This window comes from Bubalus bubalis, chromosome 1 (assembly GCF_019923935.1).
Source record: "Bubalus bubalis isolate 160015118507 breed Murrah chromosome 1, NDDB_SH_1, whole genome shotgun sequence".
NCBI lineage: Eukaryota > Metazoa > Chordata > Mammalia > Artiodactyla > Bovidae > Bubalus > Bubalus bubalis.
Genome location: NC_059157.1, coordinates 90,166,504 through 90,192,082, shown reverse-complemented (window position 1 = coordinate 90,192,082; position 25,579 = coordinate 90,166,504). Strand labels below are relative to the sequence as shown.

General features: G+C 38.9%; 1 protein-coding gene across 2 annotated transcripts in view; it reads right to left on the bottom strand.

Annotated features, from left to right (window-relative positions):
* LOC102398268 (transmembrane protein 45A) overlaps window positions 1–25,579 on the bottom strand; it is a 73,676-nt gene that overhangs the window by 27,848 nt on the left and 20,249 nt on the right. The window contains exon 1 of one of the 2 annotated variants that reach the window (XM_044940989.2): window positions 16,173–16,303. The exons of the other annotated variant lie outside the window; for it this stretch is intronic. The gene's annotated coding sequence lies outside the window, so the exon portion shown is untranslated. Of the gene's footprint in view, window positions 1–16,172; window positions 16,304–25,579 lie in introns of those variants that run through there. 2 annotated transcript variants of the gene reach the window in all.

Below are 25,579 nucleotides of genomic sequence, written 5' to 3'. Positions count from 1 at the left end.
GACTATGCTAAAGCCTTTGACTGTGTGGATCACAACAACCTATGGAAAATTCTGGAAGAGATAGGAATACCAGACCACCTGACCTGCCTCCTAAGAAATCTGTATGCAGGATAAGAAGAAACAGTTAGAATTGGACATGGAACAACAGACTGGTTCCAAATCAGGAAAGGAGTATGCCAAGGCTGTATATTGTCACCCTGCTTATTTAATTTATATTCAAAGTATATCATGCAAAATGCTGGGCTGGATGAAGCATAAGCTGGAATGAAGATTCAGTTCAGTTCAGTCACTCAGTTGTGTCCAACTCTCTGTGAGCCCATGGACTGCAGTACGCCAGGCTTCCCTGTCCATCACAAACTTTCAGAGCTTACTCAAACTCATGTCCATTGAGTCAGTGATGTCATCCCCTTCTCCTCCCACCTTCACTCTTTCCCAGAATCAGGGTCTTTTCAAATGAGTCAGTTCTTTGCATCAGGTGGCCAAAGTATCGGAGTTTCAGTTTCAGTATCAGTCCTTCCAATGAATATTCAGGACTGATTTCCTTTAGGATTGACTACTTGGATCTCCTTGCAGTCCAAGAGACTCAAGAGTCTTCTCCAACACCACAGTTCAAAAGCATCAATTCTTCAGCGTTCAGCTTTCTTTATAGTCCAACTCTCACATCCATACATGACTTACTGAAAAAACTAAAGCTGTGACTAGATGGACTTTTGTTGGCAAAGTAATGTCTCTGCTTTTTAATATGCTATCTAGGTTGGTCATAACTTTCCTTCCAAGGAGCAAGCATCTTTTAATTACATGGCTGCAGTCACCATCTGCAGTGATTTTGGAGCCCCCCAAAATAAAGTCTGTCACTGTTTCCATTGTTTCCCCATCTACTTACCATGAAGTGATGGGACCAGATGCCGTGATCTGTTTTCTTAACATTGTTTTAAGCCAGCTTTTCACTCTCATCTTTCACTTTCATCAAGAGACTCTTTAGTTCTTCTTCAATTTCTGCCATAAGAGTGGTGTCATCTGCATATCTGAGGTTATTGGTATTTCTCCCAGCAAACTTGATTCTAGCTTGTGCTTCATCCAGCCTGGCATTTCTCATGATGTACTCTGCATATAAGTTAAATAAGCAGGGTGACAATATACAGCCTTGATGTACTCCTTTCCCAATTTGGAACCAGTCCATTGCTGGCAAATGGACTGGAACTGGACCAGTCCATGTCCAGTTCTAACTGTTGCTTCTTGACCTGCATACACATTTCTCAGGAGGCAGGTAAGGTGGTCTGGTGTTCCCATCTCTTTCAGAATTTTCCACAGTTTATTGTGATCCACACAGTCAAAGGCTTTGGCATAGTCAATAAAGCAGAAATAGTTGTTTTTCTGGAACTCTCTTGCTTTTTCCATGATCCAGCGGATGTTGGCAATTTGATCTCTGGTTCTTCTGCCTATTCTAAATCCAGCTTGAACATCTGAAAGTTCACAGTTCACCTACTGTTGAAGCCCAGCAGAGAGAATTTTGAGCATTACTTTTCTAGTGTAAGATGAGTGCAACTGTGTGGTAGTTTGAACATTCTTTGGCATTGCCTTTCTTTGGGATTGGAATGAAAACTGACCTTTTCCACTCCTGTGGCCACTGCTGAGTTTTCCAAATTTGCTGGCATATTGAGTGCAGCACTTTCATAGAATCATCTTTTAGGATCTGAAATAGCTCAACTGGAATTCCATCACCTCCACTAGCTTTGTTCATAGTGATGCTTTCTAAGGCCCACTTGACCTCGCATTCCAGGATGTCTGGCTCTAGGTGAGTGATCACACCATTGTGATTATCTGGGTCAAAAAGATCTTTTTTATGTAGTTCTTCTGTGTATTCTTGCCACCTCTTCTTAATATCTTCTGCTTCTGTTAGGTCCATAACATTTCTGTCCTTTATTGAGCCCATCTTTGCATAAAATGTTCCCTTGGTTTCTCCAATTTTCTTAACGAGATCTCTAGTCTTCCCATTCTTTTGTTTTCCTCTATTTCTTTACACTGATCACTGAGGAAGACTTTCTTATGTCTCCTTGCTATTCTTGGAACCCAGCATTCAAATGGGTATATCTTTCCTTTTCTCCTTTGCCTTTAGCTTCTCTTCTTTTCTCAGCTATTTCTAAGGCCTCCTCAGACAACCATTTTGCCTTTTTGCATTTCTTTTTCTTGGGGATGGTCCTGTACAATGTCATGAGCCTCTGTTCATAACTCTTCAGGCACTCTGTCTATCAGATCTAATGTTTTGAATCTATTTCTAACTTCCAGTGTATAATCATAAAGGATTTGATTTCTGTCATACCTGAATGGTCTAGTGGTGTTCCCTACTTTCTTCAATTTAAGTCTGAATTTGGCGATAAGGAGTTCATGATCTGAGCCATAATCAGTCAGCTCCCTGTCTTGTTTTTGCTGACTGTGTATAGTTTCTCTATCTTCAGCCACAAAGAATATAATCAGTATGAATTCAGTATTGACCATCTGATGATGTCCATGTGTAGAGTCTTCTCTTGTGTTGTTGGAAGAGAGTGTTTGCTATGATCACTGCATTCTCTTGGCAAAACTCTATTAACCTTTGCCCTGATTTATTCTGTACTCCAAGACCAAGTTTGCCTGTTACTCCAGGTATTTCTTGACTTCCTACTTTTTTCCAGTCCCCTGTAATGAAAAGGACATCTCTTTTGGGTGTTAGTTCTAGAAGGTCTTGTAGGTCTACATAGAATCATTCAACTTCTTCAGCATTACTGGTTGGGGAGTAAACTTGGATTACTATGATATTGAATGGTTTGCCTTGGAAATGAACAGAGATCATTCTGTCTTTTTTGAGATCACATCCAGGTACTGCATTTCAGACTTTTTTGTTGACTATGATGGCTACTCCATTTCTTGTAAGGGATTCTTGCTCACAGTAGTAGATATAATAGTCATCTGAGTTAAATTCACCCATTCCGGTCCATTTTAGTTTGCTGATTCCTAAAATGTTGATGTTCACTCTTGCCATCTCTTGTTTGACCACTTCCAATTTGCCTTGATTCATGGACCTAACATTCCAGGTTCCTATGCAATATTGCTCTTTACAGCATCAGACTTTACTTCCATCACCAGTCGCATCCAAAACGGGGTATTGTTTTTGCTTTGGCTCCATCTCTTCATACTTTCTAGAGTTATTTATCCATTGATCTCCAGCAGCATATTTGGCACCTACTGACATGGGGAGTTCATCTTTCAGTGTCCTATCTTTTTGTCTTTTCATTCTGTTCATGCCGGGAGAAATATTAATATCCTCACATATGCTGATGACACCACTCTTATGGCAGAAAGCAAAAAATAACCAAAGAGCCTCTTGATGAAAGTGAAAGAGGAGAGTGAAAAAGTTTGCCTAAAACTCAAGATTCAAAAACTAAGAAAAAAAAAAAAAACTAAGATCATGGCATTCAGTCCCATCATTTCATAGCAAATAGATGGAGAAACAATGGAAACAGTGAAGGTCTTTATTTTCTTGGGCTCCAAAATCACTGTGGACAGTGACTGCAGCCATGAAATTAAAAGATGCTTGCTCCTTGGAGAAAAGCTATGACAAACACAGACAGCATATTAAAATACAGAGACATTACTTTGCTGACAAAGGTCCATCTAGTCAAAGCTATGGTTTTTCCAGTAGTCATGTATGGATGTGAGAGTTGGACCATAAAGAAAGGTGAGCACCAAAGAACTGATGCTTTTGAACTTTGATGTTGGAGAAGACTCTGGAGAGTCCCTTGGACTGCAAGGAGATCCAACCAGTCCATCCTAAAGGAAATCAGTCCTGAATATTCATTGGAAGGACTGATGCTGAAGCTCCAATACTTTGGCCACCTGATGCAAAGAACTAACTCATTGGGAAAGACCCTGATTCTGGGAAAGATTGACTGCAGGAGGAGAAGGGGATGACAGAGGATGAGATGGATGGATGGCTTCACTGACTCAATGGACATGAGTTTAAGCAAGCTCCAGAGTTGGTGAAGGACAGGGAAGCCTGGCATGTTTCAGTCCATGGAGTGGCAAAGGGTCCGACATGATGAGTAACTGAACTGAATTGATAGAAAACCAGGCTTGAACTGTATTGCTATATGATCAAGCAATAAAAAAACAAAAATATACTCCTTTTTTGGTCAGTGCTATAGAAAATCAGAGTCTTCCCTAGTGGCTCAGACAGTAAAGAGTCTGCCTACAAATTGGGATACCTAGGTTTGATCCCTGGGTGGGGAAGATCCCCTGGAGAAATCAACGGCAATCTACTCCAGTATTCTTGCCTGGAAAATCCCATGGATGGAGGAGCTTGGTGGGCCCCAGTCCATGGGGTGGCAAAGGATCAGACACAACTGAGTGACTAACACACTCATAGAAAATCAGTCTTTAGTTATATGAGTTTTGAATTACATGAGCACACTTTTGTTCAAAGGTATTGTATCATCTACAGAATAACAAAGAGAGTGTTCAGAATCACCCCTGTGGATCTTACAGTGGGCCAGTGCAGGAAAACTCACAAAAGGGGATTTCAGGATTCCCTTCAGCTCAGCAGGGGTGGGTGATGGACCTCTCAATTCAGGGAAGATCCCTTTGAGTTACTTCCTCATCCTTCTGATAGAACTGTGAAGTTTCAAAGATGAACTATGAAGCTCACTCAAACACTAAAAGGCTCTTAAATCTCCAGCTGAGATCCCAGATAGACATTTTAGCAACCCCAGAATCATCCATACCATCCTAGAGACTCTGCCTCAGTGTATCACAAAGTGCCAAATGCAGCTTCTTATCCAGACTGACTCTAATGAGGGCTGTGACCTGGATGAGGTCCCTTAAGCTCTCTGAGCCTTGGTCCTTAATAAAGAAGGACGTGGCTCCCTGACACCTGGAGTTCCTTCCTGCTCTAACAGATTCACTGATTCATTATCCTAACCACCATCTTTATCACAGTGTTACTGAGTCCTCTTGTATGTCATGGCTTAGACAATCCCATGAGATTGAAATATACTTCTATGTGGGATTGAGAAGTACACCTAGACTCTAAATATTTTTAACTTTTCTGAAAAAGAATCTGATATATTCTAAAGGAAGCTTAAATTTTACATTCTTTGGTACAGGGAATCCACTTCCAGGAATTTATCCTAAACATCTAACCAGAAATCAGGAACCAAATTACAAGCAATATACATGTCTGAAATTAATAAAGAGGGGATATATTTACTTTAAAGAAAAAAAAAAGGTTGTTTTTAAAACTGAGAAGAGGGGACTTTAGATTCAGATTGACTAGAGATGAATCTTAACTTCACTGTTTAACAGTTCCATGACTTTGGGAAAGTTATTTAACCTGTCAGGGTTTTAGCTTCCCTGTTGGGGGCCGGCGTGAGGCACTCCGCCCATGGCAAAGGTCATGAGGAAGGAGGCTCGACATACGCAAAGGCGGGATCGAGCCTCAGGAGTCCCCCTGGAAATCCTCAAGTATCTACCCCCATAACCAGAGCCTGCCGACTTTACTACTTTGTGCTCTCGCCTACACCTCTGACTTTACGGGGGGCTGTCCCCCACCACCTCTTTCGGAGAAGGAGTTAACTTAGAGCTCCAGTTAATAAAAACTCCTGGGCGTGACAAGAGTGTTTTAACCTACAAACTCCTCTGAAGGTTCTCTAGCCTGCCTGACAGGCTTGTCCGGCCACATGTGATTGCTCACAGCCTCCCAACCGTGAGAGGCACGAGATGCTTTAAACCTTCTAAAAACAGGTTCTTTAGAAAAGTTAGAAAATTATTAGTATAAGTATAATGGGCTGATTAGAAATTGTATTGGTGAAGGGTTTTTCATTTGTTGAGCCAATGTTTACTGCTAAGTCTCCACATCCCCTGCCCTTACACACATTAATGAATATATAGAAGAAATAAGTATTAACCTTTGATATAAATCACGTTAGACCTTAGGCTAAGTAAATTCTTTCCTTAACTAAAACCCACTACACCCTCACCCTATAGGAATGTAACTTTATTTGGGTGGCGTCTGTTTTAAGAATAATCACCCCTGGAGAAATAAGTGTCCTGGTTGACTGACCGCTGTCACAAGGAGAGGGTCGTAAATTGTCAGCAGGCTCCCTGGCCAGGAGATGATGTAACACCCCTAAGACCTCTGTATACATTTGTATGAAGCACCTGACTTTGATAAAAGTCAGGACTGCTGACCCCACGTGACTTTTGCATAACATCTCAGTGTATAAAAGTAGACCATGGAAAATAAAGAATTGGGATCAGTTCCTCGAAAAACTGGTCTCCCCATGTCTCTCTCTCACTCTGGCTGAGTCTCCATCTGGAGCGCGGAACCCACCATGCTTACTAATTATGCCTGGGCTTCTAAGATCCGACCGGGGAGGCCTCAGTGTCTCCTCTCCTTCGGGAGAACGGAAGGACGCCTGTGGCCTACGTAAGTGGTGCAAACTTCTTGTCTTGAAGTTTTATTGGTCCCCCGCGTAAACCAAGCTACTCAGCCTCTTTTCTCCACTGAATTTTCCTACTGAGCTATCCTCATTCTATTACTCTTTATATCCTTAATTAACGTTTAATTAAGCAGTTGTTCCCTGACCCTCGCCTACGCCGTCTCTCCTTCGAATACCCTGGATCAGCTGGGGCTGGACCCCGGCACTTCCCCTTCTGTAAAATAAAACAAAGTTTCAACCTTATAAAATTAAAATGAGGTGTATTACATTGATTGATGTAATACACCACATTAACAAATTGAAAAATAAAAACCATATGATTATCTCAATAGATGCAGAGAAAGCCTTTGACAAAATTCAACATCCATTTATGATAAAAACTCTCCAGAAAGCAGGAATAGAAGGAACATACCTCAACATAATAAAAGCTATATATGACAAACCCACAGCAAACATTATCCTCAATGGTGAAAAATTGAAAGCATTTCCTCTAACGTCAGGAACAAGACCAGGGCGCCCACTTTCACCATTACTATTCAACATAGTTTTGGAAGTTTTGGCCACAGCAATCAGAGCAGAAAAAGAAATAAAAGGAATCCAAATTGGAAAAGAAGAAGTAAAACTCTCACTGTTTGCAGATGACGTGATCCTCCACATAGAAAACCCTAAAGACTACACCAGAAAATTACTAGAACTAATCAATGACTATAGTAAAGTTGCAGGATATAAAATCAACACACAGAAATCCCTTGCATTCCTATACACTAATAATGAGAAAACAGAAAGAGAAATTAAGGAAACAATTCCATTCACCATTGCAACGGAAAGAATAAAATACTTAGGAATATATCTACCTAAAGAAACTAAAGACCTATATATAGAAAACTATAAAACACTGGTGAAAGAAATCAAAGAGCACACTAACAGATGGAGAAATATACCATGTTCATGGATAGTAAGAATCAATATAGTGAAAATGAGTATACTACCCAAAGCAATTTATAGATTCAATGCAATCCCTATCAAGCTACCAACGGTATTCTTCACAGAGCTAGAACAAATAATTTCACAATTTGTATGGAAATACAAAAAACCTAGAATAGCCAAAGCAATCTTGAGAAAGAAGAATGGAACTGGAGGAATCAACCTACCTGACTTCAGGCTCTACCACAAAGCCACAGTCATCAAGACAGTATGGTACTGGCACAAAGACAGAAATATAGATCAATGGAACAAAATAGAAAGCCCAGAGATAAATCCACGCAAATATGGACACCTTATCTTTGACAAAGGAGGCAAGAATATACAATGGATTAAAGACAATCTCTTTAACAAGTGGTGCTGGGGAAACTGGTCAACCACTTGTAAAAGAATGAAACTAGAACACTTTCTAACACCATACACAAAAATAAACTTAAAATGGATTAAAGATTTAAACATAAGACCAGAAACTATAAAACTCCTTGAGGAGAACATAGGCAAAACACTCTCCAACATACATCACAGCAGGATCCTCTATGACCCACCTCCCAGAATATTGGAAATAAAAGCAAAAATAAACAAATGGGACCTAATTAACCTTAAAAGCTTCTGCACATCAAAGGAAACTATTAGCAAGGTGAAAAAGCAGCCTTCAGAATGGGAGAAAATAATAGCAAATGAAGCAACTGACAAACAACTAATCTCAAAAATATACAAACAACTCCTACAGCTCAACTCCAGAAAAATAAATGACCCAGTCAAAAAATGGGCCAAAGAACTAAATAGGCATTTCTACAAAGAAGACATACAGATGGCTAACAAACACATGAAAAGATGCTCAACATCACTCATTATCAGAGAAATGTAAATCAAAATCACTATGAGGTACCATTTCACACCAGTCAGAATGGCTGCGATCCAAAAGTCTACAAGTAATAAATGCTGGAGAGGGTGTGGACAAAAGGGAACCCTCTTACACTGTTGGTGGGGATGCAAACTAGTACAGCCACTACGGAGAACAGTGTGGAGATTCCTTAAAAAACTGAAAATAGAACTGCCATATGACCCAGGAATCCACTGCTGGGCATACACACTGAGGAAACCAGAATGGAAAGAGACACATGTACCCCAATGTTCATCGCAGCACTGTTTATGATAGCCAGGGCATGGAAGCAACCTAGATGTCCATCAGCAGATGAATGGATAAGAAAGCTACAGTACATATACACAATGGAGTATTACTCAGCCATTAAAAAGAATACATTTGAATCAGTTCTAATGAGGTAGATGAAACTGGAGCCTATTATACAGAGTGAAGTAAGCTGGAAAGAAAAACACCAATATAGTATACTAACGCATATATATGGAATTTAAAAAGATGGTAACAATAACCCTGTGTACGAGACAGCAAAAGAGACACTGATGTATAGAACAGTCTTATGGACTCTGTGGGAGAGGGAGAGGGTGGGAAGATTTGGGAGAATGGCATTGAAGCATGTATAATATCATGTATGAAATGAGTCGCCAGTCCAGGTTCAATGCATGATACTGGATGCTTGGGGCTGGTGCACTGGGACGACCCAGAGGGATGGTATGGGGAGGGAGGAGGGAGGAGAGTTCAGGATGGGGAACACATGTATACCTGTGGTGGATTCATTTCGATATTTGGCAAAACTAACACAATACTGTAAAGTTTAAAAATAAAATAAAATTTAAAAAATTAAAATGAGTTGTTCCAAAGCAAATAACCCACAGTATTATTAAACAAGCTCCGGCTATAAAACCAGCTTGAACATCAGGAAGTTCACAGTTCACATATTGCTGAAGCCTGGCTTGGAGAATTTTGAGCATTACTTTACTAGTGTGTGAGATGAGTGCAATTGTGCGGTAGTTTGAGCATTCTTTGGCATTGCCTTTCTTTGGGATTGGAATGAAAACTGACCTTTTCCACTCCTGTGGCCACTGCTGAGTTTTCCAAATTTGCTGGCATATTGAGTGCAGCACTTTCACAGCATCATCTTTCAGGATTTGCAATAGCTCAACTGGAATTCCATCACCTCCACTAGCTTTGTTCGTAGTGATGCTTTCTAAGGCCCGCTTGACTTCACATTCCAGGATGTCTGGCTCTAGGTCAGTGATCACACTATCGTGATTATCTGGGTCGTGAAGATCTTTTTTGTACAGTTCTTCTGTGTATTCTTGTCATCTCTTCTTAATATCTTCTGCTTCTGTTAGGTCCATACCATTTCTGTCCTTTATCGAGCTCATCTTTGCATGAAATGTTCCTTTGGTACATCCCATGGTGGTTCAGAGGTTAAAGCATCTGCCTGCAATGCGGGAGACCTGGGTTAGACCCCTGGGTCGGGAAGATCCCCTGGAGAAGGAAATGGCAACCCACTCCAGTATTATTGCCTGGAGAATCCCATGGATGGAGGAGCCTGGTGGGCTACAGTCCACAGGGTCACAAAGAGTCGAACGCAACTGAGTGACTTCACTTTCACTTTCAAACAATATACCATAAATACAGTTAAAAGACACTTGACCAAGAAGATATTGACAATTAATGTAAAACTGACAAAGGCTGAGTAGCCAGAATGTCATTTTTAATCAGGGATCTGTTTGTTAAAAAGAAAAAAAAAATCTGCTCCCCTACACCCCTCTACCATGGGCAAGGAATTGTTCTTAACAGAAAATTCAACACAGAGAAAACCTTAATGCCTGATAATCAAATGAAAAAAGTCCAATCTCATGAGAAATCAAAGAAAATTGAATTTAAATCAGAGCTATTTTTCTACTTATTAGATTACCAAAATTAAAAAGATCCATTATATCAAGTGTTGGTGACAGTATGAGGAAATGGGAATGTTTATACACTGTCAGAAGTATAAATTTGATTGCTGACTACAGTCCAGCACTTCCATTTGTACTATGTACTCTAACAAGTCATAGATATGTTCTCTTGAATATATAAAAAATTTTATTGTTGCATTGGTAGTAGTAACATGAAATTAGAAATAATCTGAATATCCATCAACAGAGAAATAGAAAAATAACATGAAGTAACCTATACAGTAGAATATGATGTGTGTGTGTGTAAAAGTTGCTCAGTCATTGTCCGACTCTTTGTGACCCTGTGGACTATACAGCACATGGAATTCTCTAGGCCAGAATACTGGAATGGGTAGCCTTTCCCTTCTCCAGGGGGTCGTCCCAACCCAGGGATCAAACCCAGGTCTCCCGTATTGCAGGTGGATTCTTTACCAGTTGAGCCACAAGGGAAACCCAAGAATACTGGAGTGGGTAGCCTATCCCTTCTCCAGTGGTAGAATATGATACTAGAGTTTAAAAAGACCTTTTTAAAGATAAAAGCATTAAATCTATATTGAGCAACATGGATAAGTTTTTTTTAAAGCATTAAGTTGAATGAAAATTGCAAGTTGCCAAATACAATTATGGTTTGATGTAACTTATGTTAGTTCTTAAACACCTGAAACATAATACAATTAATTGCTCAAGCACCTATATGAATATAAAAACATAAAAGCAAGGATAGGCATTAGTAATAGTAGTTTCCTTTGGGGAGAGTGAAGGAGACTAGAACTGAGGGATGCCATGGAGTGCTTGTTCTGTAATACCTTATTTCCTTTATTTAAAAGAAAAACTTGAAGCAAATAATACAAAATGTCAGTTCTGCATGGTAGGAAGACTAGAGTATGCCATATTATTTTTGTGCCTTCAATTTTTTAAATTAATAGACTATTTTTTAGAAAAGCTTTAGGTTTAGAGAAAACTGAGCAAAAATTACAGACTTCCATGTTTTTTTCTCTCCAACTCTCACAATTTCCCAATTATTTACTTCTTGCATTACTGTGATATATTCGTTACAATTGGAGAACCAATCGATACGTTTTTATTAACTGAAGTTCATCATTTACATTAGGGTTCACTTTGTGTTTTACAGTTCTTTGCATTTGACAAATGCATCATGTCATGTATCTATCATTACAGCAGCATACAGAATGTGCCACAAAAACCTCCTTTGTTCCACCTACTCATCCCTTTCTTTCTGCCCCGAGCCCTTGGCAACCATTGATCTTTTTACTTTTTCTATAGTTTTGTCTTTTCTAGAATGTCATATAATTGGAATCATACAATATGTAGCCTTTTCAGATTGAACCCTTTTATTTAGCAATAGCGCATTTAAAGTTCATCCATGTCTTTTTCTGCTTTGATAGTTCATTTCCTTGTAGTGCTGAATAATATTCCATTGTATGAGTGTATCACTGGGTTTTTTGTGGGGTTGGTTTTTTTTTGTTTGTTTTTTTTTTTTTTGCCGTTGTTGTTGCTTGTTTTTGTTTTTTATCCATCCCCCTATTGAAGGACATCTTGTTTGTTCCAGTTTGGGGTGACTATATTATACAGCTGCTATAAACATTTAAACATTTATGTGCAGGTTTTTGTATGGACATTAGCTCCCAACTCATCTGAGTAAACACCTAGGAGCCTAATCCTGAATCATATGATTAGAGTACGATTTATTTTGTAAGAAGCTGCCAAACTGTCTTCCAACATGGCTGTATCATTTTGCATTTCCAACAGTAAATGCAGAGAGCTGTTTCTCCAAAGCTTCTCTAGCATTTGATTTTGTCAGTGTTCTAGATTTCAGCCTTTCCAATAGGTGTACAATAGTACCTCATTGTCATTTCCATTTGCAGATCAATCAAGATATACAATCTTTTGCCATCTGCATATCTCCTTTGATGAAGTGACTTACTTTTTACTTGGGTTGTTTATTTTCTTTTTGTTGACTTTTAAGAGTTCTTTGTATATTTGGATATCTATCTTTTTATCAGACACATGAATTGCACGTATTTCCTCCCAGTTTGTCGCTTGTCTTTTCAGTCTCTTAAAAGTGTCTTTCACAGATTAGAAGTTTCAAATAATATGGTATAAATTATATATGCTTTTCTTTGATGGGTTGTGCACTTGATGCTGTATCTAAAAACATCATACCCAAGGTCATCTTGATTTTCTCTTATGTTATCTTCTAGAAGTTTTATAGCTTTGCTTTTATATTTAGGTCTATGATCTATTTTGAATTAATTTTTGTGAAAAAATATAAGGATTGTGCATAGATTTCATTTTTGTTTGTTTTCATGTGGATATACTGTTGTTTCAGCACCATTTATTGAAAAGATTATTCTCTCTATACACAGAATTGCTTTTGCCCCCTTGTCAAAGACCACTTGACTATATGTGGGTCTATTTATGGGCTCTTTATTCTGTCTCACTCATCTTTGTGTCTTTTCTTTCACCAATACTACACTGTCTTGATAACTACGCTGCTGCTGCTGCTGCTGCTAAGCCGCTTCAGTCGTGTCTGACTCTGTGCAACACCATAGACAGCAGCCCACCAGGCTTCCCCGTCCCTGGGATCTCCAGGCAAGAACACTGGAGTGGGTTGCCATTTCCTTCTCCAATGCATGAAAGTGAAAAGTGAAAGTGAAGTCTTTCAGTCGTGTCCAACTCTTAACGACCCCATGGACTGCAGCCTACCAGGCTCCTCCGTCCATGGAATTTTCTAGGAGTAGGGTGGAATGGGGTGCCATTGCCTTCTCAAACTAATACCTGAACTTGGATAGTGTCAGTCCTCTGATTTTGTTCTTCAAGATTGTGTTGGTTATTCTGGGTCTTTTGCCTTTCCATATAATGCTTAGAATAAGTTTGTCAATATTCACCAAAAAATTGCTGGGATTTTAACTGGGACTGCATTGAACCTATAGATCAATGACAACACTAACTCTAAGAATTACAACATCACTGATTCTTCTAATCCATAAACATGGAGTATCTCTCCATTTATGTGGATCTTTGGTTTCTTTCATTCGAGATTTGTAGTTTTCCTCATAAAAACCTTATACAGATTTTGTTAAACTTACATTTCATTTCTTTTCCCTCTTCTTTTGGTGCTAAGGTAAATAGTGTTATGCTTTTAATTTCAAACTCCAATTATTCATTGCTGATACAGTTGACAGCAGTTGACTTCCATATATTAATTTTATAACTTCAACTATAATCACTTTTTAGTTCCAAGAGTTTTTGGTTGTTGTTGATTCTTTGGGATTTTCTAAATAAACAGTCATCATCTACCAAGAAAGATAGTTTTATTTCTTCCTTCTCATCTTGTGTATTTTATATTTCTTTTTCTTGTATTATTGAAGTAGCTAAAATTTCCAGTATGATGTTGAATACTAGCGGTGAAAAGGGACAACTTGCCTTGTTCCCAGTTTTAGGGAGAAAGCATCCAGTCTTTCACCATTAAGTAAGTTAACTGTGGGTTTTTCTGTAGATATTCTGTATCAAATTGAGGAAGCCTCTGCCTTTATTCTTAGGTTGCCACTCTTCAGATTAAAAAAAAAAAAACTTTTCTAAAAAATTTTTTAAAAACTAAGATGGTCTTTAGAACCAGAAACTAGAGAACCTTAAATGCTAGGTTAAGAACTTTATTCCATGGACAATAAGATGCAACAGAATGCTTTGAGCAAAAAAAAAAAAAAAAAGCAACAGAGATATGCATCAGACCCCTTAAACTCTTCCACAATACAAAAATATAATTTCTATCTAAAAAGGTCCAGCAAACTCCTCCAACTACTTCAATACCTCATTCTGCGGACATTCAAATCTCACTCTCCACTAGCCCTGCCTCATATCCAACTTGAGTCCCTTGGAGGTCCCAGGGAAGATGCAGAATATTCATCTGTCTTGATAAACTGCTTCCACACAAACCTGACTTGCAAACTCAGTATTCTACTACCCACTCGCTGCCCAGAAGGGAAAGTTAGGTCACTCTGGTTCAGAGCAGAGACACAGGCACCCCATGGCCCAGACTCACTAACCAATGTGCAGTCAAAATGCAGTGACCACATCTGAATCAACAGTGTTGAACAGTCATTTGTACCATATTCTAAAGAAGGAGTTGTTGTCAAGAGCTCTATCCATAATGGTATGTGGATGCCTGTCTACAGAGAACACCCTGTAGCCTAGTTCTATCCTCTGGGGACATGAGATCAAACTAGAATCCTCACTTTAGCCAGATACCCATGTGACTCATATGCACATTAAAAACTAAAAACCCTTGTCTGGTCTAGGGCAGAATTTCCCTACAGTGGCACTATTGACATTTCATGCACAATTATTTGTTTATTACGTAAGGTTCTCCTGTGCTTCCCAGAACGTTCAGCAACATCCTTGGCCTCTACCTTCTAGATTCTGACAGCACTTTACTCCCAATTGTGACAAAGATATCTACAGATATTGACAAATGTCCCCTGAGGGGCTAAATCCTAGTCCGTCCCCAATAAGAAGTACTGGTTTAGAAGATCCTTGGTCCAAACTCTTAACATAAAAAGTTTTTTTTTTTTCTTTTCACTTGAGAAAAAGAGAAATCTAACAAGTTTAGCTGTTAACTACTGTATAAGTCCAAACAATATGATGTACACCTTTTCAGGAAGATAAAATACATGTTATTGCAACTACTAGAACAAAACATCATTTGAAAAAAATGACTTGCAAAATTCCCATGACCTTTAATACAAAAATTTTTGAAGTTTAAGTTTGATATTACTACTGAAGACAAAGGAGGACTTAGCATTAAATATTCCATACACGAAATGAGGTCCAAGGACTTATCCTTTCATGTCATCACTGCAAAAACTTTTGCCCTAGATATCATCATATAAAAGTCTATCTAGAACATCTCATTTTGAAAAAGATGATCTATGAGGCATCATACCTATCAGTTTATAGTGTTATAGTGTTAGTCCCTCAGTTGTGTCCAGCTGTTTGCGACCCCTTGGACTGTAGCCCGCCAGACTACTCTGTCCATGGAATTCTCTAGGCAACAATACTGGAGTGGATAACCATTACCTTTTCTAGGGGATCTTCCCAACCCAGGGATCAAACCCAGGTCACTCTCATTGCAGGAAGATTCTTTACCATCTGAGCCATCAGGAAAGCCTTTCCAGCCTCAAATAGTGGCCGTGGTGACAAGGTAGGGGAAGTCATGTTCAAATTCAGCTTGTGAAAAAACGTATAAGCAGAAGCTGAAACCAGTATGGTGATATCTGAACACTGTACAATTTTTGTTGGCATAGAGGAGGAAAAGGTTGCAGAATAATTCTTTGGTCTCTTAGTCTCTTGGAGTTAGGAAATTTAGGTCTCATATTTATTCTAATTAATTTTTTCACAGAAGCCATCTAGGAAATAATGGCTCCTAATTTGGGTGAGTGTCTATGGCAAATAAAGAAAGAAACAAGACAATTTCAGCTATTGATAAACTAGCTCAGGGCATTATGGGGGAGGGTGGGGACACTGGTTCTGCGTGGAAGTGCTAAGCTGGGTTGTGCTGAGTCGAAGGATCGAGACCAAGGCAGGGGAAACGTCTATGCGGTGGATGAAGCCATCGGCCCAGTACTACCCTCAAATATGTATGGTCATATTGATTCCATCACACAAAAGAGACAGCTAAACTTAAAGACATTTGCCACTTGTCTGAATATCCTTAGTCAGTAAGCGGTAGAGGGCAGAAAAATAAGCCAAATCTCCCGAGTACTAGCGGACAGTGTTCTTTCTATTAATACAACACCAAATACCCCCATTTTAGCTTCCTGTTGCTGTTCTAACAAATCACCATAAGTTACAACAAAAGATTCAATGTCTTACAGCTCTGGAGCTCAGAAGTCAGAAATGAGCTGCACTCAAATCTCAGCCTCTCTCTCTGACGCTGCTCCCCGTTCTTCTGTTGCTGTGTCCTTTTCGACTCTGATGATCCTGCCTTCCTCTTATAAGGATCCTTATGTTTACATTGGACTGACCGGAATAATCCAGAGTATAATCTCCTTATCCCAGATCCTTAGCTTAATCAAACCTTCAAAATCCCTTTTACTATGTAAAGGAAAGCAGAACACATCACCCCAAAGTATGCCTCTTAGACATAAAAGTTATTTTGAGCTGAAGGCTATTAAGAATGCCGGGAAAGCTCTCTCTACCTCACCTTTTTTACCTAAAGGCAGAACACACATTCTCCTTCCACTGGAGACAGCCTTACCAGCCCAGAGATGGCCCCAAAGGAATCTGTAAACAAACATTAACCACTAGTTCCCTGCCATACATTTTTCTTCCCAGTTTGCTGCCCTAAGAAGCCTAAACTTCCTTTCTTTGTCCTGTCATTTCTCTCCACAGTTATTGTTCTTTGTTGAAGATGATCTAGAAATTGTAGTTATAAGCCTTGCTTTGAATTACTTTTAACTGAGATTTCTCCCACGTGCTATGCACTGCATGAGTTAATAAACTGTTTTCCTCTTGCTCGTTGATCTTTCTGTTACAGAGTCCAGGCTGAAAATCTAAGATGAGTAAAAGAGTTTTGTCTACCCTACTTCTTGACACTCCACATGGAACCAGTTGGAATGTCCCACTGTCTATGAAACCTGCAGATTGGATCCTGGGACAAAAAGCCAGTGAAAGATAAGAATTCCTACCCAAGTCTGCTCTCTCAGTCTCTCTGTAATTCCTGAGCAAGAAAGAAAGATAAAAATTTCCCTTATCCCTTCCTCTCCAAGTGTTTTTCCAAAGAAATATTTGTAAAAACTAGTTCTTTAAATTGTGACTCTGTGGATTTGGGGGCACTAGTAGTAAAGAACCCATCTGCCAATTCAGGACACATAGGAGACTCAGGTTCGATCCCTAGTCCCTTGGGAAGATTCCCCTGGAAGAGGGCATGGCAACCCACTCCAGTATTCTGGCCTGGAGAATTCCATGGACAGAGGAGCCTGGTGGGCTACAGTCCATAGCGTCACAAAGAGTTGGATACAACTGAAGCGACTGAGCACACATGCATGCACTCTGTAACCAGACCTCCTCACCTCTAGATCTTTCCATGTTTTGGGCCCCCATCACTCACACACACACACACACACACACACACACACACACACAGAGTCGTGGACTATCCTATACTTAAGAAATTTCTTAAATAGCAGTTGCTTTACATTTCTCATAAGTAAATGTGCCCCCAAATTTCTTTAAAATCTTTCTGGTGACCTGGTTTCTGGTGACGTAAATTTTGCCATACCTCCAAAATATAAACATCAGAGGAGTTAATTAAAACAACTGCCCACAACCACCTGAGATTGGAGGGAAAAAGAGAGACTTTAAAAAAAAAAACAGCTATGAAAACACCCTTGTTCAAAATCTAGTCCACAGTCTCTGTGAGATTAGCTATGAAGAGCAAATTTTAAAATCTTGGAAGTTTTCTCTACAAATATTTGTAAAATGTTTTAGCCATCTAAGCAAATAACCTTACCTTGTTCCAACTGCCAGAAATGCAATTTGAATTCAACATTCTTTTATAAGCTAGTGAGTTTTATATTCCATAACTGTTTTTAGCCATAAATGGCTAAAATTTTTAAATGAAGCTTCAGAAGGGCATGGCAACCCATTCCAGTATTCTTGCCTGGAGAATTCCATGGATAGGGGAGTAGGGCGGGCTATAGCCCATAGGACTGCAAAGACTCAGAAAAGTGAAGTGACTTAGCACACACATAAGATCTTTGTTTGCACCTGTCTGTATATTTACGTACGTCTAGGCATGTGTTATGTGTATGTGATATTTTTGTACCTTTGGATGGTATTGCCAAAAATAACTTATGAAAGAGCTTAATAATCAAGTGTATAAATTAAATGTTCCTAAAAATCTCAGAAATATAGAAATTAACCTAAATGTCTTTCAAGTTCACATTACTGGGATAATCTTCAGTATATAAAAGCTAGTTTAAGTTCTTCAAATTAATATAACTGGCATGTCTCTAGAGCTTTCAACATTAAATTTAATGCATATGTATGATTTTTTTCCTCCCTGGATTTAATAGTCAAACAAGTGTATGTTATCTCTATTAGATATTTAAGATTATAAACTTATAAATTGAAACTAAGAAAAACACAATTAAAAAATTACTTAATGTATGTTAAGCACAACAGCAAAAAAAAGGAAAGAAAGAGAAGCCATGTGTTTAACTTTTTAGGTACTTTGCCTCTATGATGTTTGATGCTTGCCTAATATATAATCATGTATGGATGTGAGAGTGGGACTGTGAAGAAAGCTGAGCACCAAAGAATTGATGCTTTTGAATTGCAGTGTTGGAAAAGACTCTTGAGAGTCCCTTGGACTGCAAGGAGATCCAACCAGTCCATTCTGAAGGAGATCAGCCCTGGGATTTCTTTGGAAGGAATGATGCTGAAGCTGAAACTCCAGTACTTTGGCCACCTCATGCGAAGAGTTGACTCTTTGGAAAAGACCCTGATGCTGGGAGGGATTGGGGGCAGGAGGAGAAGGGGACGACAGAGGATGAGATGGCCGGATGGCATCACCGACTCGATGGACGTGAGTTTGAGTGAACTCCAGGAGTTGGTGATGGATAGTGAGGCCTGGCATGCTACAATTCATGGGGTCGCAAAGAGTCGGACACAACTGAGCGACTGAACTGAACTGAACTGAATATATAGATGTTACAATTGATAGCAAGAAAAGTAATTTAAGATGATGGCTACTTTTGTCTAATATAATGAAATTGTCATGAGTAATCTAAACATAATTGTTTAGAACAAGCAAGTTAAATAAAAACATGTGGGGAAAAAAGTTTATAAATTAACTTTTCAACAATGATTATGTTTTACTTAAAAATAGTTTCCAAAAATCTTTTTGGTAAAATAAAGCCTTAAAGCTATCCTGTATTAAGTGATGCATAGTCATTGAATATCTAGATCATTTCCAGATAAAATAAAATTCTGTAACAATATTGCTAAACATAAGTTTATTTACTTTTGACTTCTTATGACAGAGGGACAAAAGATGTTTAGGTCTATTAATAATATGTTTTTCTTGCCATGTTAAAAATTTGTTGTATGAATAAAAGGCATATGAATCTAGAAATTATGAAATGGTTTATTCATAATTTGCCAATCTACTATAAAATGTTGGTATGTGATAGTTCAAAGTTGTGCTTCTTAGTTTTCACTGAAAATTAGGGTCACTAGAGATTAAATTTTTTAATAATATATGTAATTAAAACTATTAAAATAATAAGAAAGCTCTGTATGCAAAGTATATAAGGCAAGTAAGAGGTATTTTTGGTAAGAAAAGGTATGAGGTATAAAGATGCTTTTTTGTTCATGGAAATGGGGAGTAATTTTGTCCTGGTTTAGAGGTTATTTAAAGGCTGTTTCAGAATAATAAAGGAGAGAAAGAGAGGAAAAAATAAAGGAGAACAACTGAAAATATTTAGAAAGTTGGAAATAGAAAATCTTGTGTAGTCAAGTTGGTTTAAATTGAATGAATTTATCAGAATTTTCTTTTTAATAAGCTTTAATATAAAAATGTGGGTATATATAAAACTAAAATTTAATTTTCTTTCTCTGTTCAAAGAACAGTCTTTTGGAGGTTTTTCCATTTACCTTTTAAGAAATCAGCTTAGAAAAAAAGTCCATAAAACCAAGACTTTATGTCTTATCAAAATATTTCTTATGCTTCATGTTATCTTTACCAGGTTTTCAATTACTTAAGAAAAACTGAGTCAATATTAAGAGAGTTAAGGTTTTTATTCTAACATGGGTAATTATCTGTATTTGCCTTTGAAACCTTTTTGTTGTCAACTTGGTTAAATGGATAACTATTAATTCACTGTGACCTGTGGTCCTATTAATGTTTCAAACCTTTTGATATTTTTTTTTTTACAAACTTGCCAAACCAAATTCTAAGTGAAATCTTTTATATTTGGAGCTAACTGTGGGATTTTTCCAGAGAGTCCCTGGAAAACCTCAAAGAATTTGTTCTGTCAAAAGAAAAACGTTAAATTAATTAGGCTTATTTGATATGTCAAATTACCTGAGAATAAGAAATGATGCTAAACCTTCTTTAGGTTATATTTGTGTGGCTGCATGTTACTATTTTAAGTGTTACCAAGTCCAAGCTCACTTTTCTCACCACACGATAGGCCAACAAATCCAAGAAATGAGTTGTTGAGGCAAAGAATACGACTTTATTCAGAGAGCGGACTGACAGAGAAGATGGCAGACTAAAGTCTCAAAGTCATTATCTTGTTGGGGGCCTTGATGTCAGGTTTTTTTATGGATCAGAGATGGAGAGAGGCAAGGAAACAACGTAAAAAGTCCATTTAATTCTTGCAGATATCTCTGAGAACGACACACCTCAGGTAGGGGGATGTGTTAGTTTTTTTTCCTAACAGTCATTCACAGGTGGGCAGGGTCAGATTGTCTCCCTGTGAGCTAAATAAAAGCACCTTAAGGGTCAGGCAGAGGGGACAGGATTCTCTGAGGCAGGCCATTATGTATGATTTTAATAACAAAAATGGCAAAAATAAGGTTATAGTCATAGCATGAAGTCAAAATTAACCCTTCCCAGTTACAAGTCCCCACTGTCAATGGCCATCTCACAGTCTTGTGGGGGAAGGGGGTGACGACTGTCCTGCTTGTCAGATGGATCTTTCTGGGAGTGTCTGTCTTCAGTGCCAGTGTCTCAAAAGTCATGATTTGTCTTCTTTTTGTTCTTTTTTGAAAAGTGTCCACTTTACACCTGTAGACTTAGAAATATTGAACTTCAAACCCAAGAGGCAGCAACTCAAGTTAAGAAATTTAGTGCTTTTCTATGTATGCGAAGATGCAAGAGTCAGGGCTCATTCAAATGATTTCCATGGTATGTACCTCATCTGTCTGGGGATCGTGCTCCTGTATTCTCACTTTCCTCAGGGTTCACCATAGGAAGTGACTGCAGTCTAATTCGCCTTCCTCAGAGCTCACTGGCTCATGTTGAAGGGCTGCAATCACTGATTTCATTTCTCAGGTCTTTCTTCTTGGTCATGGATTTGACCGATATTTGGGAAACATTTCCTGATCAACTTTTGTCCCATGGTGCTGAGAGGCTCATCCCAGATCAGGCAAAAATGCTTGATACATCACACCAGTTGGTAAATTTTGGACCAGGCCCCATCAATAATGAAAATTCTCTGGTTTCTGTCTAACTGTTAATATAATCCAGGAGACACTTTCCCTTGTTGTTTCTTCTCATACCCAGAATCATATTATTACAATTATTTCCTCAAAATATTTAGCCACAGAAGTTTCACTGGAGGCCTGATCTGCACATTGGTTACTGCAAGAGGTAACAATCTTATAAATTGGACAGAATGTAAGTAGTGCAGCCAGTAACATTGACAATGACATAGTGCAGCAGTGAGACACAAAGCACAATTTGAAGACAAAGAACAAGTTAAACAATGATTAAATTTATAATCCAATTGCAATAGTTGAGAGACCAAAGGAGGCATAACTGATTTAATGAGCTGTTCACAGTTTCAGTGTACTGGCCATGTGTACTTAGACATTCATAGCTTAATCTTTGAGACAAGCATATGTTACTGGTAGAATCAACAAAGTAGAGAGAAAAAGATACATATTTCCGTTTTGCTCACAAAAGATATAACTTACCAAGTTATTATAAGCCATAATTTAAGGAGAAGATTTTCCTTACACTTGGAAAACACAGATTTAAATCAGTAATCCTTCTAGATAAAAACCATAAAAATTACAACCATATTTACCAGTTTACTCAGTTCTGTGTAACTAATCCTTTTTGTTAACAGCTTTATGAAGTCATCAGCTTTCTCATTAGAATTTTCTGATTTATTACTCAGTTCATCATTATGGTCTGAAAGTCAGAAATTTGTATTTATCCAAAAGTCCTTTTTATAAATCTTGAAGAGGAGACGTTTTTGCAAAGGTATTAGAGTGAAACCATAACTGTCTGCAAATAACTTTAAAAAGGCACAGTTTAAATCTGATTACAATGCAATTGACAAAGCCATCCGGTTACTACTGTGACATTCAACACTTTCAGAAAATAACTAGAATTATGACTGACAATATTCCACCAGGATATATCAGATTATTAGGAACTCCATATAATCTCTAGAATATCTGCACCATTTATCATATAATGTAAAATTTATTAGGTGGCCCTAGTGATAAAGAACACACCTGCCAATGCAGGAGACATTAGAGATGCAGGTTTGACCCCTGGGTTAGGAAGATCCCTTGCAGAAGGGCATGGCAACCCACTCCAGTATTCTTGCCTGGAGAATCCCATGGACAGAGGACCCTGGCAGGCAATAGTCCATGGGGTCCCAAAGAGTTAGACACGACTGAAGCAACCTAGCATGAAATTTTATAATTCATTTGACATCTCCCTTACAGTTAGGGCTTTCCTGGTAGCTCAGCTAGTAAAAAAAATCTGCCTGCAATGCAGGAGACTCCGGTTCAATTCCTGGAAGATCCCCTGAAGAAGGAATAAGCTACCCACTCCAGTATTATTGGGCTTCCATGGTGGCTTAGATGGTAAAGAATCAGCCTGCAATGTGAGAGACCTGGGTTCTATCCTTGGGTTGGGAAGACCCTCTGGAGGAGGTCATGGCAACCCACGCAAGTATCCTTACCTGGAGAATCCCCATGGACAGAGGAGCCTGGTGGGCTACAATATATGGGGTCCCAAAGAGTCAGACACGACTGAATGACTAAGCACAGCATAGCACAGCACTTACAGATAAATATACCGAGTGAACCTAATTAATATCTCCCTTTGGTGTGCCTCAGGGGCTCTTTGAAGCACACCAAAGTTAGCTTGAGGTCAAAGAAACATAATTTGATTTGGGAAGTTTTGTCAAAGGAACACCAAAAAACTTTTAAAAATACAATAGGACCATGAAAGTGAAAGTGAAAGGGTTAGTCACAGAATCATGTCAGACTCTTCGTCATTCCATGGACTGCAGACTGCCAGGCTCCTCTGTCCATGGAATTCCGTCCACTGGAGTGGATAGCCATGCCCTTCTCCAGGGGATCTTCCCTATCTAAGAATCGAACCTGGGTCTCCCACATTGCAGACAGATTCTTTACCATCTGAGCCACAAGGGAAGGCCATAGGTCACTGTGAAACTTAGCCAAAGTGACAATAAAAGATTTCCAAGGCAAATACAGATTACTACAGAAGTAAATAAACTTAAAATCTGTTATCAAAGGCAATTTAGCATCTTCAGAAAACTTGTCTGTTTTAACAGGGAGCAAAGCCAAATTTATGTTTTGCCTCAGTTTACTTTAAAGTTTCATTTACTGAATTAAACTTGTGATGCTTTTGAACTGTGGTGTTGGAGAAGACTCTTGAGAGTCCCTTGGACTGCAAGGAGATCCAACCAGTCCATTCTAAAGGAGATCAGTCCTGGGTGTTCTTTGGAAGGAATGATGCTAAAGCTGAAACTCCAGTACTTTGGCTACCTCATGCGAAGAGTTGACTCATTGGAAAAGACTCTGATGCTGGGAGGGATTGGGGGCAGGAGGAGAAGGGGACGACAGAGGATGAGATGGCTGGATGGCATCACCGACTCGATGGACGTGAGTCTGAGTGAACTCCGGGAGTTGGTGATGGACAGGGAGGCCTGACGTGCTGTAATTCATGGGGTCGCAAACAGCCAGACACGACTGAGCGACTGAACTGAACTGAACTGAAACTTAGTCAATCCTGACTAATCATGTACAAAACCCTTTTGTGGTTCCATTTTCCATAAACCTTTCATCCCTTCAGTTATTTTAGCACAATTTTAACTTTTAAGTTGTAGAATATCTGGAGAGATCCTAAAACATGTATTTCTTTTTTTTAATATATTATTTATTTTAATTGGAGGCTAATTACTTCACAATATTGTATTGGTTTTGCCATACATCAACATGAATCTGCCACGGGTGTGCACGTGTTCCCCATCTTGAAACCCCCTCCCACCTCCCTCCCAGTACCATCCCTCTGGGTCATCCCAGTGCACCAGCCCCAAGCATCCTGTATCGTGCATCGAACCTGGACCAGCGATTCATTTCATATATGATATTATACATTAAAACATGTATTTCTAAAGGTCTACTCAAAAACTCTTTTCTCATTTGCACCTTCTTTCCTCAAAAATTTCTTCCCATTAAGTTACTTTCCTTGCTGACAAATTTGCAACAGATATAATAAATCTTATTTAGCTGATACTAAAACTGATGCTGGGAAAGTGTAAAGGCAGGAGGAGAAGGGGATGACAGAGAATGAGATGGTTGGATGGCATCACTGACTCCATGGACGTGAGTTTGAGCAAACTCAGGGAGATAGTGAAGGACAGGGAAGCCTGGTGTGCTGCAGTCCATGGGGTCGCAAAGAGTTGGACATGACTGAGCAAGTGGACAACAAAACGTAGGCAAAATGAAAGTATTATACTTAATATTTTATTTAATGTTGATATAAGACATGCCTGTTGGACTAACTTATTTTAATGTGCATGCATGCTAAGTTGTTTTAGTCATGTCTGACTCTGCATGACCCCATGGACTGTAGCCTGCCAGGCTCCTCTGTCCATGGGATTCTCTAGGCAAGAATACTAGAGTGGGCTGCTGTTTCCTTCTCCAGGGGATCTTCCTGACCCAGGGATCGAACCCACGTCTCTTACATCTCCTGCATTGGCAGGCGAGTTCTTTATCACTAGCACCACCCAGGAAGCCTAGTATCGAATATTTCCCATTCATGTGAACCTGAAATTTACTTTGCTTAATTTTTCTTGTATTTAGAATTGTTTGGTTTGTAAGTGCTAACTTTTGCTTAAGCCAATTAAATAGAGCTCTTTTACAGACCAACCACGGCAATGTTATCCAAAGACAAAAACATGTACAGACACACAAACAGTGAGATCTCAGTTCTTATTTCAAGACTTTAATCCTGAGTCAGGTACAGCAGTGTAAAACCTATACGTTTACAAAAGAGGTTGGATTAAAATTGGGTTTTTCACAGATGGAACAAGTCAAGCTCACTCAACTAGACAGCTAAATATTCACAGGGAAAAAAACATTTAGGATTTCTATTTGTCTTCAGTTCAGTCACTCAGTGGTGTCTGACTCTTTGCGACCCACGGACTGCAGCATGCCAGGCTTCCCTGTCCATCACTGCCGGGAGCCAGCGTGAGGAGCTCCGCCCGTGGCAAAGGTCA